Consider the following 12,623-nt stretch of genomic DNA (forward strand, 5'->3'; position numbering starts at 1 on the left):
TGGACATTTCTGGTAGCTGCCAGACCCATCTGAAATCACTTCTCTTGCACTCATCCCCAGCCCAACAGTAGTAAAGGAAACTACCTCTAAAGTGCTTCTTTTCTTTTCTTTCCTTTCCTCTTTTCTTTTCTTTTCTTTTCTTTTCTTTTCTTTTCTTTTCTTTTCTTTTCTGCAGTGTAGGAGTTCTGCTATTTATTGAGCCACTGATTAAGCTGAATTGGGCATGAACTCTTAATTTTATTTTATTTTAACTTTACTTTTTATTTTTGGCTATTTTGGGTCACAACAGGTTATTCCTCAGGGGCGCTGCACTCAGGATTCACCTGGCGGTGCTTGGGGGACCATATTGGATGCCAGGGCCTGAATCCGGGTTCGCTGAGTACAAGGCAAACTCTGCCTGCTTTACTATTGCTCGACCCCTAATTTTTTTTTAAGTGGATATCCATGAGATAGACCTTTACAAAATTGTTCATAGTTGGGTTGCAGTCATACACTGATCCAGCACCCATCCCTTCACCAGCGTACATTTCCACCACCATTTCCCTTGTTTCCCTACCACCATCCTCCAAGTGCCAACCTCCCTCCTCCAGCCTGATTCTATGGAAGGCACTTTCCTTCTTGCTCTCTCTCTCCTTTTATTTTCATGCATTCTGGTTTACAATACAGGTGCTAAGGTCATGGTGTTTTTCAGGGCAGTGGGTTTTTTTTTATCAGGATGGTAAGACTGGAGTAGCTTTTCAATTGAGAGGCCGCTTTGGGGTGTGGATATGACTGCCGAGGCTTCTGGAAGGACTGGGAGGTGGGGGGAGGTAGCCTATCCTCACCCCAAGAAAGCCTGAAGATTTCTGTCACAAAACCCGCATACCAGAAATTTCAACAGATTATATCTTGGTGAGGTCTGTCCTGAGATGGTGGAGTCAGACCTGGGCTATGGCAGCAATTTTGGATTGTGGAAGCAAATGGCAACGGGGGCCTCTGCTTGGACAGGCACAGGCCAACCCACCACCCTCTGATTTACTCCAGTGCGTTCAGTCATGTGCGGATCTGAGGTTAACTGTGGCTTTTGATCTCTTTCGTGATATATTGATGGGTCTCTGAAGCAAGACCTGTAGCAGAGCTTATACGGTAGAGCTGGAGATGGTTTGTGGGGGTGACTGGGTGCTTCCATGAGTATTGGGAAGTAGGGGGAGGTAACCCACTCCAACTCTGAGAACGCCTGGAGATTTCCGTCATAAAACCTGCTTACCAGAATTTTCAATCGATTACATCGTGGTGATGATCCAGGCTGAGACGGAGGTGTCAGACCTGGAGTATGGCAGCAATTTTGGATTTTGGTAGCAAGCAGCTGCTGGGGGCTCTGTTTGCGTGGGCACCAGGCCAGCTTACTCCCCCCCCCACCCCCCCGGCTTACCCCGATTTACTCAGGTCTGTTCAGCCATTCATGGGCTCGGCTTACTGCGGCTTTTGATCTTGTTTGAGATTTATTTATGTGTCTCTGAAATAAGGCCAATAAATGAGCTTGTGTAGCTGATCCAGAGGTGGTTTGTGGTCATGGCTCCCACGTACCTAACTTTGGCCATCTGATTTCTTGGTAAACTTTGCTCCCAAGTTGTTGGGGTCCAGCCAAAGGTACAGTGGCAATCTGGGGTATCAGGAAGCCTGAAGGTACCATCAGGCTGCTGATGCATTGCCCTGCAGGTACAGGCTGACCTGCTGGTGCCACCTACCTGCATAGTGCATTTACTCTTTCTTGTAAGGACCTAATGTCTACCTAAAAGGATTACACAGTGTAAATGCAAGTAGATTATCGCACAGCAAGAGCCCCAAAAGTCACTCCAGTTCACTATCTGTGCTCAGATTTAGAAAGCAGGCTACCATGTAGGGAGTTAGAGGAAGCGCTGGTCCTGGCTGCTTTCTCCTCTTTGCAGACGTAGACACTGATGTGAGAGGGACCGTGGATTTTACTGGTTGCCAAAAACCTTGTCTCACTAGAGAGTTCGTCTTTATAGTTTCCAGAGATAGAGGTCAAAGGGCTCTTTGTTCTCAAAAAGAATCTTGGAGTCTCGAGAAAGTCACAGAAAGATACGGTTAACCTACTCCCTTGGACCATTTGGGTCGCTTTGGCCATGCTCAGATCCTACATGAGAGGCAGTTGCTGAGCAGACTTGTGGGGATAATTGAGAAGTTTGAGGCGACCTGGAGCCAAAGCACCTGGCCACTGACTGGGATGGGGCCTGAAGACCAGCCTCACCCTGGTCTAATCCCAATATTTGTCCTAAATTTCCACAGCTTTTGTGTCCAAGTTTCTGAGCCTTCACAGAATCCCAGTGCAGTTGAAGAATTGCTCAAAATTTTTCCTGCAGCAGAGGGGTTTCCAGGGATTTGGTGTTGGAGAGGATGTTAGATGCCAAGTTATAACCCAGGCATTCACATACCCGAACTGTAGGATAACACTCTTTTGTCCTTCCTCAGGTAGCTTAGGTTTGTCAGGTCGCACCCATCTAAGGACACTGAACTTGTATTGTAAGCAATGTCCTTTCTGTGTGGACACAGGAAGACAGTTAATATTATGCTTTGTAACTTGGGAGTTGATTGACTCCGAATAATATTTACTCCTGGGCATCTGATTTCTTGACTCAGTTGCCCTTAGTTCCGAGCACCCCAAAAGCAGGGTCCCGACGAGGGACTGAATGGACCCAGGGCAAGCAATGAGCTACCCTGGCATCGAAATGGGCCAGGCCAAAGAGCCACGATACTCAACTATGAGTTGAGGGCATGATCATGGACAAATGCTGTCATGATCCAAAAGTAAGTAACGACGAGACCAGGACCCTGCTGGGGCTAGGAAGACTAACCTGGCCTGAGGACTGCGAAATGTATAGTGAGATGTTCTCAGGAAGAACCAAACTAAATTTATACCTCTTTCTGTGCTCATACAGAATGACATTGCTAGAAATATTAGAAGTAGATTTATTACAACTATTAATCTACAACTAGTAGATTACTAACTGAGGGAAGAACACACCCTTGTTGGGATCCCACCCTTGGGCGGATCTCCTAGTAATCTGAAGTAATCCCTGTAGATGAGATTTTATCCTTGAGTTAATCTGGAGGAGTGGTCTTACCTCTCTTTGTTGATTCGTCAGTATTCAACCCACCTTTATGTCACCGCCTTATGTGACTGCTATATAAACTAAGACGTAAGCTCAGAAAGGGAGTCAGAAGCGAGAGAGCTCAGGCTCCAGAGATCCAGAGTCAGAGCCAGAAGGAGAGAGGTTCCAAGATTGGGGCCCAGGAGAGAAGGAGGCAGAGAAAGACAGGAGTGAAGAGGATTGGAGTAAAGTACTATTGATATAGACCGGCCCGGCCCTCGTTTCTTCTTCCGTCTGCCCTTGGCCAACCGCCGTTCTGATCCAGGCCACACACAGTGGCTCAAGAGCACCGAACGCAAGTTGTGAGACAGTGTCATCCAGTGAGCCCGTGAACACACAACCTTTGGCGTGATAAGATTTTACACCCGAACCACAGCTGAGTGCTGAGGGTAGAGATCCAAGAGCTCTAGTTGTTTTTCTCATAATAATTGTGATCGGGCTGGCCGGACAACTTAGTAGAAAAATAATTCTTAGCCCAGACGGCCTGTTCATGCTCTGTTCATGCTCTGAAATTTAGATTCTAAGTAGGTATTTGTATACATGTAAATAAAATCACTTGGAACTTTACAAGTCACTGAAGCAAGCTAATATCTAAAGGAATTGATGGTAAGCAGAAAGCTGAACTCTAGAGGTAAGTTTTACATAATAAAATGACAAAGTCCCTCTAAGATAGTAGTGGCCTTGGTTTCTAGTTTCCTCGTCCCATTTTCCTCCCTAACAAATACTTTAATGTAGGAATCAGCATGTGAACATTACATGTAGTTGGTAAAATTCTGATAATAAAAGAGATCAAAAATATACTCCAGGTTTAAAGGAAAACAATTTGTGACATACCGTTAAAAAAAGGCTGGGGTGTCAAGAGATACAAATATTTAATCGTTCTTATCATTCTTTTAACACTAGATGGAAAATCGTGTGGCAGGTATTTCTGTAATATGATTAGGCCCCCTTAGTGATCACTCTAAGCATTGAAGTGTGCAGTTCCATTCTTCAGGCATCACAAGCATGCTTTATTTCCTTGTCCCTGGATGCTAGTGATTTTCTGCCTGCTGTCTCATTCCAATACCTGTTCCCGCCCCCACCAACATGCCTTTCTGTCCTCTGCAATCAGACAGTCCCAACCTAAGACACTCAACTTTTGATCCTTGGTGTTTGCTGATGGTGCCAACTGCATTTGGTAAAATTCAGTCCAAGAAGCGCTTTATGGAAGGCTTTATTTTGGATGTCCTGAATTTCTTGAACCAGTACTAAAAATACGGAGTGTGTGGAGAGGGTGCCATGTGAAAATGTCTACCAGGAGTTGAAAAGTAAGCCCGAGAGATACAGATCTTATAGCATAATGCAAAAAATTGGTTAAAGCAGACCTGGGAGATAATACATAAGGACAGAAGGTGAGAAAATCATAGGGAAGATGTCTTTTAAGAATAAGCAAGGGACCTTCGATTGAACAATGGGTAGGTTGTTGTATTGCACCTGGTTGTACTGGGTTCGATTCCCAACACTGCATATGTTCCTCTAAGTACTGTTTTGGTGTGTCCCAGAAACAAAAATACTATGCAGGAGGTAAATGAATCTGTGATAATGAAGAAAACAAAGGTGGTGCATGTTTCACCAACACAACAATGTCATCGTACAAAAGTAGAATGAAAATTAAAGGCAACATTGGAGCATAATGGTCCTTTGAAAGCCAGCTACGATAATAGTGGGTAGGAGGAAACAGATGGGTATGGTTTGAGTAGGTTTCTTTAGGAACTGGGCACTGCGGCATGCAGTCCTGTCCATGATTCAGGCAGTGTTGCCACACCACACCCACCACCAGGTCCACATCCCTCCAGTATTCTCTCCAACTCCCTACCCTTTGCAAACTGAGTTCTGCCAGCCGTGAATAGTAGACATAAAAACAAAATTACCATTATTTATCTCGGAAAACAGAGTATACAGGGTAAACATTTTGACATGTATCTAAAGAACAAAAACACTTTTTATTTTTGGTTTCAAAAGGAAATAAGAAAATGCTCTACACACCAACAACTTGCTTGAGCAGGAAATGAAGGAATGGTTGCTAAAAGAATAAAAACAATGTAGTGACAGATTTCCTCTAAGATTCATAGATACACTTCCTCTTGAGCTTCCCATGAGTAGGAAGTCTGGGGAAAATCATAAGTCAAAGACCTAACTGGGGACCTGGAGAGATACAATGTGTAAGGTTCCCCTTGCTACCCGATCCAGGTTTGAGCCCTGGAACCCCCTATGGTTCCCAGCCCCTCCAGGAGTGATCCCTGAGTGCAGTCAGCAGTAAACCCTGAACACTGCTAGATATGGCTCCAAAACAAACAAAAGCCCAACCAATCCCCAAAACCAAAACCTAACTTGCAATAGGAGATGGGATTCCATATGGTATGATAAAAGAAGACATGATTTACATGTATTATGGGAATGCCGAATGTCTGGACAATTGAGCTTATTTGGGTCCTCTGTCTTCTAGAGTGGTTGGTGTTGGTTATGGGGGAGCGGGCTTGCATCATTGCCAAATTTGATGAAACTTAGTAACATCTGTGTGCCATTTGTGGAATTCTGTGGTTTATCAATTGTTTGGTTCCACTAGGACACCTGTTCATAATAAATCTTAACCACTTAGTATTTTTTCCATCAATAGAAGATATTATTTCTAAGAGACTTCTGTGATTCAATGGGGCATTTTTGTTTCCTCTGTCGCTGTCATTTCAATGATTACGGTTTGCACACACTTGGTCTAGCTGCTCCTATACTCAGGGGGTTAAGGGGCTTCTCGGTGTATGGGTGGTGGGACCACTGTGTTAGCAAGGTCTCATGCCCATCCTAGTTGCAGTAGTGTCTGGGCAAACTGTGGCTTCCGGTGTCCTGTGGGGTGTCAGAGATGAAACCTGTGAGAGCATCATGCCTGGCAGGTGCCGTCCTGTTGTCTATTGCTCATGGCCTGCAGAGTTGTGTTTATGGTGCCATCATATCTAAATGCAACTGGCATCCTCCAAAACAGTAACAGTTCCCTGGCATTTCTGGCATGCTTGGGAAGGTAATTTCTAATGCATTTGTATTTGTGTGAACTTATCAGGTCTGAATTTGTAATTTTCTGGTTATCTCTTATCTATAACACCTAAATAAGATATACTTAATTTCAACCACTTCATGGCAACTTTCAGTTATCCTAACTTTTAAGATATCATGATGACCTCCTGATATCCTATTTTTTTTGACTAGTCGTATTTTCTTTATAAAATAGGTCTTGATGTTCCCTGATTTCTTTCTCTAGGGCTAAATGACTCACAAATTTCTTTGCAAAAATTACTCTTGGTGCTGGAGAGATAGTACAGGGCTTCCCTCGCATGCTGCTGACCCGGGTTCAATCCCCAGCATCCCACATGGCTCCCTGAGTCCCCCAGGAGTACAGATCTGGGAGTTACCTCTGTGGCCCCCAAACAAAAAACAAACAATTGTATTACACTCCTTGGGTTTTCTCAATGGACCGTTGTACAAAGTTTTAATAGTGGTGTCTTTTTGTACAGCTAACAAAACAACAATTGATGAAAATGTCAATAAAGTCATAATCTGGGAAATCGATAATAAAAATATTATGAAAATTGTTCTAAGGCTCATTTTTCATTGATCTTGGCCTGCAAGAGTAGTTCCTACATTTGCCCAGTGATTGTAAGCAGCTCTCTAAGTTGGTGTCCAGTAAAAGTGCTTTTTAAGGCCATTGGAGACTTCTGCATGATACACATGTCCATCCACCATGTATGGTTCCACATCTGTGCTGTCTGGCTTGAGATTTCCCAATTGAATTCAATCCACGTATGCCTAGAATTTCTTTTTTTTTAAATTTTTATTTATTTATTTATTATCATTATTATTATTATCTGTCACTGTCACTGTCCTCCCGTTGTTCATCGATTGGTTTGAGCGGGCCCAGTAATGTCTCCATTGTGAGACTCATTTTTACTCTGTTTGGCATATGGACTACATCACGGGTAGCTTGCGAGGCTCTGCCGTGCGGGCGAGATACTCTCAGTAAGCTTGCCAGGCTCTCCAAGAGGGGCGGAGGAATCGAACTCGGGTCGGCCATGTTGGCTGCGTGCAAACCATTTTGGCTATGGGATCTTCAGTACACAAACGCCCTACCGCTGTGCTATTTATTTATTTATTTTGAATACCCATCCCTCCACCAGTAACCATTTCCCACCACCACGGATCCCAGTAACCCTCCCATCCCCCATTCCATCCCCATCCCACCCTGCCTCTGTGTCAGGGCATTCCCTTCTCTTCTCTCTTTCCTATTCGGTGTTGTGGTTTGTAAAAGAGTTAAGCCTGATTTTCAGGGAGAAACAATGGAGAATTTACTTTCCATTGACCACTTTATATATAAGAAGATGTCGCGTGGCCGCATAAGCGGCCCAGCGGTTTGCAGTGAGAGTCCTGGTTCCTGCATAAGCGAGCTATGCTGTAGAGGCTCATGGGAACCCTGGTGACCTAGGTAGGCGGTACCTACCCCATCTGGGACTTCCCGGTGATCTCGGCTCTCTTCGGGACTGGGAACATTCTCAGTAGCTGTGGAGCGCCCGCGCCCCCCCCACCACGGCCTTTCCTAGAATTTATTAAAAAGATTTATTTAAAAGATGACTTATTCATTATACTATGCTCAAAAATTTCAGGAGTTAACTCAAGTTGTACTAATCTGTAGTTTAAAATATTCTGAATACTGAATTTTTAAATGTTTTCTATATGTTTTTCCATTTTATGTACTTAAATCTTACACAATGAAATTACAATGCACTGCACTGTCCCCCCATGTTTCATCGATTTGCTCGAGCGGGGCCAGTGAGACTTGTTGTGACTCTGTTTGGCATATTGAATATGTCACGGGTAGCTTTCCAGGCTTTGCCATGCGGGCAAGATACTCTGAGTAGCCTGCCAGGCTCTCTGAGAGGAGCGGAGGAATTGAAGCCGCTTGGCCAGGCCGGCGGCACGCAAGGCAAACATCCTACCTCTGTGCTATTGCCACAGCCCAATGAGATTATAATCTTGGAAAAATTAAGTTTCTCTTACCAGTTTGTGAACTGAAGATCCCATAGCCAAAATGGTCCTAGTTGACAGGTATGTGGTTGTATGGTCTTAAAATTTTGATGAGAAGGAAAGACCCATTCCTCAGGAAAAGAAACTATCAGATTTTGGTATAAGGTTGTATACTTCAGAAACTTCCCTGAAACTATGCTATAGTTATGCTAAGAAATATAATCCCCATGGTTATTAGAGGACAGCCCGGGTGCCCATCTTTTTTAGTGTACATATCTTACGGGTCTCTGGAGTATAGTGTCATAGAAATATGTTCAATAATTTGTTAATAAAGTTGAAATAATTGAAAAAGAGAGAAATTGAAAGATTTGAAAGGTTAGCTGCTTTCTGCTTTAGTGTGTCAATATTACCGCTAAACTTAATATCCTCAGCTTTTATGGGAAGAACTACTAATGAATACGCATTTAAAAATATAGTAGTGTATGTTTTAGTAATTTTAGTGGGTATTCCTTTCATAAATATCAAGGACTTTTCTGTTTGCCAGAAGTTATCTCAGGGTTATGCTCAAGGCATGTCCTGTACCTGATGTAACTTGCTTCCCTTCCCCACCCTCCCCAAGAATTTTAATCTTCTCTTTTTATCTTCCTTTGGGGGTACATCTCCAACTGTTCCCAGGCCTTATTACTGGCTCTGTGCGATAACCCTGGAATTCTCCAAACCAAGGAGAGCAAAAATTCCACTTCAGAATTGGAATATTTAAGCACCTACTATGCAATTCCAATAGCAATGTGACTTAAGGTAAGATGGCAGCAACACTTATACTCAGCACGGTCGTGCTTCTCTGGGAGGCCTTGTAGGGCCACAGGGGCAGTGCTCAAGACAGGAATTGCTACATGCCAGCTATAAACTCCGGTCCTGTGACTTATACTCCCAACACTTTAATTTTCTTATTCTTGCTGCTTCTGCCAAATAAAGGAACGTTCATAATCCTGACAGCCATGCATTTAATAAGAGCTCATATATAACAATAGAACTAAAGGGGAGAAAGAACACAATGGACTAGCGGTATGTGATGCCATTACTTTGCTCTAATAGTTCCTTTAGCCTTTGAAATGGCTTAGAGGGATCAAGTCTATGCCTTGCATGTGCTAGGCACTGAATCAAAGCCCTGAACTCTCTTACTCCCCCCAAACCTGGTAAGGATCCCTGGAAGCCCCCTATCCTAATTCTGATCCTCAATACTAGGAAAATCCCTATAATATTGTTATTTGCTCTAGACATAACACCAAAGTGTTCTATGAAAATTATAAAATTATCTTAAAAACTGAAGAGGAGCAGCTAACAATATAGAAAAGTACATAATGAATATGTACATAAGGAAACAAAGTCTGCTTCTCCCCTGGGATGATGATGATCTTCCCTCTCAGGACCATTGGTCTACAGTCACTTACTGGAGTAACTTAGTAACTCACTTACCAAGAACACTGTCATCATATCTGCGGATACTGGCCATCTCTGCATTTTGTCTCCTTCCACCCTCTCAACCCCTGCTCCCTCTCGCCAGCTTCCTATCTCCACAGGCTTTTCTTGGCCCTCTCCCAGCACCTCCCAGGGCTCTGCCTGCCTCCCACCCATTTCCCTGCAGGCCGCTTTGTCCCTCTTGGGTCCTTCTCACCCCTCACTCCCATTCCCATTATCCTCCACGGGCTTAGACATCTGGTGCCTGTGTCTTATTGTACGTATCTTCAAAGGCTCACCATGGCACTGAGTGCCCACATCGTGCCCTGGGCCTGGCACTTATGTCAGCAGGCTGATTGGGCACAAGGGCCCTGATGGCCACGACCCAGAGGTCACAGCACTGGCTGGCAGGAATCATGCTCTCCTATTCCTCTTATGGTATTATGGTCAGAGTCCCGTCACTTTCTCTTGGTATCTGTTTAGGAACGATTGGTGGGAGATGGCTTTACTGAACTTTATTGCGAATTGTATGGAGTCTGGCTTGCTCTCCTGTACCCTGAGAACAGGCAACTGGATGAAGAACTCCGGTGCGTCCATGCAACGGAACATTACACAGCTGTTAGGAAAAATGGAGTCAAGAAATCTTCCTACAAATGAATGGACTTGGAGAGTATCATGCTGATTGAAATGAATCTCAAAGACAGGGACAGATATAGAATGACTGCAAGCATTTCTGGGAAGTTTCAAAAGAACAACATAAGAAATTACTGAGGGCAGGGAAAACGAGCCAGGAGGACTGCTCAATGGTGGTAAATTACCATTAGCTTGTGGGGCATGTGGGGTAGGTAGGATAGAGGGCCCATTATGACAACGTCAGTTGGGGGAAGATCCCTCTGAACAGGAACTGAGGGTAGGAAAAGGGATAGCCAAGATAACCACTCAGTTTCTGTATTGTAAACCATAATGCGGAAAATCTCAGGCTCAGGAGTGCCTGAGATAGAGAGAAGAGATGTTCCTCTGGGGATGGTTTGGGTGGGTGGAGGAAAAGGGACTTTGGTGCTGGGCACTTACACTGGTGGAGAGAATGCTGTTGGAACTTTCTATGCCTGAAACACAATCACGAACCACCTGTCAGGGTCGATCCTGGCGATTCAATAAAATAAAATTTAAAAAGAAACTTACTGGTAGTAGAATGTTAAGCTGATATTAGCTTAGCGCCAATTCAAATTAAATTATCATTTGACGGTGTCCATCCCTTTGCTGTTCTTCATACCACAGAATAGACTTTACCCATGTATCCTTTTAAAGCAGTTTAATGTTCAAAGTTCTTCTATATTCCAGATTCTAGCTATTGTAAACAGTGCTGCAATGAACAAACAAGTGCAGATGTCACTTCTACTATACTGTTTTGCCCCGCCGGGATATATTCCCAGGAGTGGTATTGCTGGGTCAAATGGAAGTTCAATTTCTAAATTTTTGAGAATCGTCCAAACTGTTTTCCAAAAGGGCTAAACCAGTCGGCGTTCCCACCGGCAGTGAAGGAGGGTCCCTTTCTCGCCTCATCTGCACCAACACCAGTTCCTTCTGTTCTTATAAATATTTTTACCAGATTACTCTTTGATATATAATGCTATTATTACTATTATTGTTATTATTATACATATTAATATAATGGAAGGTAGTCTGGTTTTGTTTTGGGGGGGGTCACACCTGGAGGTACTCAGGGGTTAGTCCTGGCTCCGCACTGAGCAATCATTCCTGGCAAGAACAACTAGTGCTTGGTCAGACAGTCAGAGCAAGGGACCCTCACTCATTGCTGGTGGGAATGCCAATCAGTCCAGCCATTTAGGAAATAATATGTATATTCCTAAAAAACTAACGACTTATGTACCATACAACCTAGCAATGCCAGTTATGGGAGTACAACAAGGGGTCCAAAAACACACAAGAGAGACACCATCTGCCTTCCATGTTTCAATCTAGAAACCATCTGAGTGCCTGAGAACAGTCGACTGGATAAAGAAACTATGGTACATGGACAATGGAATCCTACCCAGTTCTTAGGAAAAATGGGGTCATGAAATCATTCTATAAATGGATGGACTTGGATAGAATCATGCTGAGTGACATGAATCTAAAGGAGAGAGACAGAGAATATCTGCATTTTATTTTAGCACTGTAGCACTCTCACCCCTTTGTTCATCAATTTGCTCGGAAGGCACCAATATTGTCTCCATTGTGAGACACGTTGTTACTGCTTTAGGCATCGTGAATACGCCACGGGAGGCTTGCCAGGCTCTGCTGTGGTGGTGGGACACTCTCGGTAGCTTACCGGGCTTTCCGAGTGGGATGGAGGAATCGAACCTGGGTCGGCCGTGTGCAAGGCAAACGCCGTACCTGCTGTGCTGTCGCTCCTAACATCCAAGGCCAGGCAAAATGAGCCAGTAGGCTGGGTCAGTAGTTGCAAACTTCATGCTGTGGAGGGTGGAGGGTAGTTAAGATAGAGGAGGGCCCATTGTGACAACATTGGTTGTAAATGGTAACTCTGGACAAGAACTGAAGGTTGAAAGTAGGTGAAGAGATATTCATGAAAACATTTTAGCATCTGTATTGCAAGGCATAATGCCCCCAAATTAGAGAAAGATAAAAAATAGAATTGGCATCATGGACCTTTTGTTTTGTTTTGTTTTGTTTTTGTTTTGAGTGGGGGAAAGGGACAAGATATTGATGCTGGGAAAAAACTCCAGTGGAGGGATGGCTGTGGAACATTGTGTGACTGACCCAATCATGACCCACTGTGTAATACTTTATCTCATAAGGTACAATAAAATACTTTTAAAAGAACTAATCATATTGCTAACAGAATATTTAGGACTTAATATATCAATGTAACTCCAATACATACCAAAATACAATGACTACTTATAGACATAATAGTCCTTTTTCCAAACGTAATACTATGCAGCT

Source organism: Sorex fumeus, unplaced genomic scaffold (assembly GCF_029834395.1).
Source record: "Sorex fumeus unplaced genomic scaffold, SorFum_2.1 ptg000010l, whole genome shotgun sequence".
Taxonomy (NCBI): domain Eukaryota; kingdom Metazoa; phylum Chordata; class Mammalia; order Eulipotyphla; family Soricidae; genus Sorex; species Sorex fumeus.